Source organism: Bos grunniens, chromosome 12, assembly GCF_055505025.1.
Source record: "Bos grunniens cultivar Pamir isolate PY7600 chromosome 12, Bosgru_T2T1.0, whole genome shotgun sequence".
NCBI classification, from domain to species: Eukaryota; Metazoa; Chordata; class Mammalia; order Artiodactyla; family Bovidae; genus Bos; species Bos grunniens.
Genome location: NC_141176.1, coordinates 70,417,374 through 70,423,373, shown reverse-complemented (window position 1 = coordinate 70,423,373; position 6,000 = coordinate 70,417,374). Strand labels below are relative to the sequence as shown.

The 6,000-nt window shown below is 37.9% G+C and overlaps 1 long non-coding RNA gene across 1 annotated transcript in view; it reads right to left on the bottom strand.

The window, feature by feature from the left end:
• Nucleotides 1–3,179: 3,179 nt before the first annotated feature.
• Nucleotides 3,180–6,000, bottom strand: part of LOC147361865 (uncharacterized) — a 38,138-nt gene continuing 35,317 nt past the window's right edge. The window contains exon 3 of the long non-coding RNA XR_015137685.1: nucleotides 3,180–5,019. This is a non-coding gene — a long non-coding RNA (uncharacterized LOC147361865). The remainder of the gene's footprint in view (nucleotides 5,020–6,000) is intronic.

The window sequence follows — 6,000 nt, the reverse complement described above, 5'->3', positions numbered from 1 at the left end:
ACACACCCCAGTCCAGAGCCGTCTCCTCCAGGCACTCTTTTGGCAAAGTGTGGTCCACAGAGCACCAGCATCAGCATCCCACATGCCCACAGCAATAAAGGCGCAGAGTCTTAACCATTCAACTGACAGGGAATTACCACTATGTTCTAATTTTAAATATATATATGGTAACAATAAAGAAAGTAGTTGAGCTAACCAGATATCCAGTATTGTTCTAAAGTAGTGTTTCTCACATCTCAGATTAAGAATCAGCTTTTACATTTTCAGCCCATTGCAGCCTAATCACTGATCCATTGTGCACAGCTAGTGTGCAGCTCAGCCACATGCACCTCCCTTTGCAAGTGCAACACTCACAATGGTCTCTGGGCTGTTCAAGATCCCAGCCATCCTGAGTGTGGATGTCACTGCAACAGCAGATGGCTGTGAGTTTCTAGCTTTCTTGAATTTTCTGTACTTATTTCAGACCTGGTTACAAACAGGTCATGAACTGGCACCAGCTCACAGACCATATTCTGTGACTGTCTTTGATGTATTTAATCTTTGAAATTGCTCTCTGAGAAACATACCACTCCCATCTCAACGTTACAAAGAAACTGAAGCACAGTGGGCTTCCCAACCTTAACAGCCCACAATTAACAGGTAGCAGAACTCGTATCCAAACCCAGTCAGCAATGCCCAGAGAAGCCAGTATTTGTCCCTAGAAGGCTGACTCCAGAGCTTGTGCTCCTCCCCATGTGCTTATGTCATTTTAACTATATGTTAAATGAAGAGGAACAGTTATAACTTTGGCCATCAGATGAGAACCTACTCAAAAACACCCTTTACAGTCTCTTACCTACTTTCAAACATACCCATCTCGCTCTCTTCTCTTGGTGATTAAGAATCACCAAGGTCAGTGATTCCATCTTTTGCTTCTTTGGATACTTTCGGTCCATCCATCATCCAACCAAAGCAACTGCTCAAGAGCAGAAGTTACATTCATTTTCCAGATGAAGAAGCTGAGATTCAGAACTTGAGACTTACCTATGTGGTATCCAGAGCCCATTTTGTCAAGGTTGGTGCCAGTTTATTAAGTTGGTAACTCAGCTAGTTATTTCCTTTCACTCCCAAGTGTCCCAATTGGACACTACACTTTTTGAACACCCACACTGCTAGCAAGTAGCAGATAAAGAATTGGCATGCAGATCAATGTGACTGCCTCCAAACCTAGGGCTTTCTATTATACCAGGATGCTGCTGCTGCTGCTGCTAAGTCGCTTCAGTCATGTCCGACTCTGTACAGCCCCATAGATGGCAGCCCACCAGGCTCCCCCGTCCCTGGGATTCTCCAGGCATGAACACTGGAGTGGGTTGCCATTTCCTTCTCCAATGCATGAAAGTGAAAAGTGAAAGTGAAGTCGCTCAGTCGTGTCCAACTCTTTGTGACCCTGTGGACTGCAGCCTACCAGGCTCCTCCATCCATGGGATTTTCCAGGCAAGAGTACTGGAGTGGGTTGCCATGCCTTCTCCAGGCTACCTCTTAAAATTTCAAAATCACTCTGTAGAGAGTGAAGTAAGCCAGAAAGAAAAACACCAATACAGTATACTAACACATATATATGGAATTTAGAAAGATGGTAACAATAACCCTGTGTACGAGACAGCAAAAGAGACACCGATGTATAGATCAGTCTTATGGACTTTGTGGGAGAGGGAGAGGGTGGGGAGATTTGGGAGAATAGCATTGAAACATGTATAATATCATGTATGAAACGAGTTGCCAGTCCAGGTTCGATGCACGGTACTGGATGCTTGGGGCTGGTGCACTGGGACGACCCAGAGGGAGGGTAGGGGAGGGAGGAGGGAGGAGGGTTCAGGATGGGGAACGCGGGTATACCTGTGGCGGATTCATTTCGATATTTGGCAAAACTAATACAATATTGTAAAGTTTAAAAATAAAATAAAATAAAAAAATAAAAAAACAATAAAAATTTTTTAAAAAATTTCAAAATCATAACGTTCAGAAAGAATATTTGTTTCCAGTCAATGTTCATTCAGCAACAAGCATCCCTTATGTGACAGACACTGTGCTGCAAGGCTAGCCAGGTGACTCAGTGGTAAAGAATCTGCCTGACAATGCAGGAGACGTGGGTATGATCCCTGGGTCCAGAAAACCCCCTGGAGAAGGAAATGGCAACCCACTCCAGTATTCTTACCTGGGAGATCCCATGGACAGAGGAGCCTAGTGGCCTACAGTCCATGGGGTTGCAAAAGAATTGGACACAATTTAGCGACTAATGAACAACAAAAATGTGATAGACATTGTGCTGCAAGATGTAATTAAAAAGTAGACAGGGCACAGTTTAAAGTTTTTAGGAGCTCATGGTTTAGTAAGAAAACAAACCACCTATGAATACTCATAGTCAGGGTAGGCTACATAATTTACAGAACCCAGTGCAAAATGGCAAAAGAAGGGACCCTTGTTCAAAAATTAAGTATTTCAAGATGGTGTGACCAGGCACTAGCCAAGCATGATTGGGTTTAACAAATGAGAGATAACCAGGATATCAGAGAAATAAGTGTTAACTAGGATGATGAATGGTCTTGAGATTGCTTCCTAGAGGAGGTGACAACTGGGCTGACCCTACAGAATGAGGATTTCTCCCCTACATGGACTTCCTCCTTTATTTTTTAAACCATAGGGTATTGAGGAGAATCAGTTACTCAGTCATTTTAGTTAAACATCAATCACCAAGAGTTTCCATCATAGTACACACTCATCACCTACCCCTGGAGCTGTGACACATGCCATGAGGGGCATGCAGATGTGCTGTTCAACCTCCCTTCACAGACTCACTGCCCAGCCACTAGAAGTGCTGCTAGTGGGCAACCTTAAGCCACCAGCCCCTCTGGGCACAGCCTCTGTACAATGACCCATCCAGGTGGATGTATGATGGCCTGGCCAGTGGATATGTCACAAAAATCCCAAAGGGTCATCACACCAGAGCTCCCATGGGGTCAGCTAAGGTCATCTGGCCAGTGCTCCAGCTTGATTTTTTCCTCTGCCCTATCCCATTTCTTCCCTCTTGATTCCACAAGTGCTGATCCTAACAGCACCCTTAATACATATGCCAATACTGAACTCCATCCAAGTCTGCATGTCAGAGAACCAACCTGTAACATGTGTTAAAAAACATTCAGTTCTTGGACAGGATTTTTATTTGAAAACACTGTTTACATACATACTTATAACATTTCTAAATCACCAAGTAAAATATAAAATGGAAACAAGGACTCTCTGTGTGAGTGTGGTTACCTTTGGTTTAAAATCCTCAATCTAATGTCTGACTAAAACAAAATTAAGTTTTAGTTTTAGGTTAATAACAAAGAAAATTAATATGTTGAACCAGATGAAACTGCCATTTTTATAGGTTAAAAAAAGGTTGGATATGATTTTCACACGGTTTAATGTCATAGTAAAAAGAAATTAACATTTGAAATTTAGAGAACATTACACTTGTGAATAACTCATGGGTAAAAGATATAATGAATAAAATTAAAAATTAGAAAATACTTAAATACTATGGTTATTGATCACTGCTAAGTACCAAAACCTGTAGTTGCAGCTAAAGTGAGTCTTAGGGGAAAAAAGTGGGCTTTATGTACTTAACTTTTAACTTAATCACTTTTCTAATATGTTTCTAATTTAAGAATTTAGTGGAAAATATGAAAAAGTAAATGAAGAAAAGTTAAAGGAAAGAAGGAATAATATAGTGAAACCACCAAAAAAAAAAAAAAAAACACCAAAAGATCAATTAGGCAAAAAAACTTATTCTTTGAAAATTAATAGGAAAAAGTCATTCAAGATTTTTCAAGGAAAAAAAAAAAACAGGGCAAAGTTACAAAGTTAAAAGGCAAAGAACAACATAATTATAGATGCTGTGGAGATTAAACATTTAAGATACTATGAACAATTTTATACCAATCAAGCTCAAAACTCACAGAAACAAATCCACTAATAAAGAAATAAACTTAACCAAAAATGACTCTGTAGAAATAACACACTGAAAAGTACTAAAATAATTAACAAAAATTGAGTAGATGTTGATTGTTGTACAATATTGTGGATACAATTAATGCCACTGAATTAGATGTTGTAAAATGGTAATATGGAAAATTTTATGTTATCTATACTGTAAAAAAAAAAAATGTAAAAAAATCCCCAATCTAGAAGACAATCAATGATCATGTCTGTTCTTCATTATCAAATGCCCTAGAAGGGTTCCTATTTTGAGAAAGCATGTTTTCTCTCCCTTCTCTTTTAAAATATAAAATTAAATATTGTCCTTCTGTATCTTAATTGCATATCTTCTTTTGGGGGGCACAACTCTCCCCTATAATAGCTTAGAGTATATTTTTTGTTTTTCCTATCAGTTTTCTCTGTAGTATTTTAACCAGAGGTCTTTGGGTGGAATAATTGATCCTAGTTATATTAAAGACAGTTGTGAAAGAAAACAGCAACTTCACAGTCTTCAAGTAAACAGAATCCTTGATATAACTGGAAAGTAATATGTAATTCTGGGAACAGTAAAAAAAAAAAAATCTGTGACAAATTTGTTTTATAACTTAGAAAATGAGCTTTAGCTCTGATCTCTCTCAAGGCACAAAACGTGGGAGACAGCTTTTATTGGTGGCTTGCTTCTCTGATTTGGATAAGGAAAAAAAAAATAGTATAACCTTTAAAAATTAATAAGTCATTTTGTAAGAGTTTGAAATCATTGTGTGAAGTTGGATAGAGATAAATCCAAATAAACTAACATTTTGTATGTGTAAATATTTGTTGCTGGTATAAAGAAGTGCAATATAGTTTATGCAAGGCAAATACTATTGGAGAAATGCCTTCAGAATAGACTTGACTTCACAGGAGAATCACAATGCTATCTCAAAAATAGTTAAGATTAAGGTCTGTCCATTGGAAGCATTCATAACCACACAGTCACTGAGCATCATCATCATCTGGATAATTCCTTTTGATGTACACCTGAAAAAAAAAAAAAAGAAATAAAAACAACACACTTAAAAGCTGTAAAGTCCCTCCTAAAGCAACACATTTCTAGGGTCACTTCATGTGAAGCAAATCATAACACTAATGGAGGCACAATTTTTAAACCCAGTGATGTGTTTATTCTATGAAGGATGTCGCCCCATTAAAAGCCTCAGTGGGACTGGGCTGAATGCCAAACATGATTCCCTTGAGTTCTGATCATTGTGATTCACAGATAAGCTTTAATCACTAATTGATAATCAAAATCATCTTACAGAATTAAAACATGGAGATAAATTATAAACATGATGACAAAGAGGCTGGGAAATCTAGTGTCTGCATGAGGGTTTCTCACTTTTACACAAAAAAAGAGCACCATCAATTTAAATGTTAATATCAGGTTTGCCAGGCTTTGAATTCTTGACTTTTACCAATTTCTAGCTGAACTGGAAGAGACAGAGGTTTTCTGATAAATGTATAATCAGAACATAAAAGAAGTGAAGTGCTGTCAAGTTTGTCTGTTCCACAATCATCAGTTTTTGTAGCTGCACCATATCTTGGTTTCTTGATGAATGCACATAACAAAATGAAATAATGTCAAGACTTGTGAGCTCTTACCTCTAAATGTGTTTGGGTGAAAAAGGACTTCAAATGTCATTTTTTTTTCCAAATAAAAATATGTAAAGTTTTTTTTTTTTTGAGTGTTTAAAACAAAAAATGTGTCGTCTATCTGAAGCTGACTCATGTCATGAGATAGGTTGCTAGGTCATGTGATCCAGATTCATTTTATGAAACTTGATTCTAAGTCCATTTGTAGATGCTATCAGCAAAGTTATCATGAGAGATAGTGGGCTTCACATATGAAACAGAAAAGCTCTGAGACACCTACCTTTATATTAGGTGTACTTTTTCTCGTTACTTGCACACTTGCTACTCCCTAAACAGCACTGCATATGAAATGCTATATATCAAAATGTC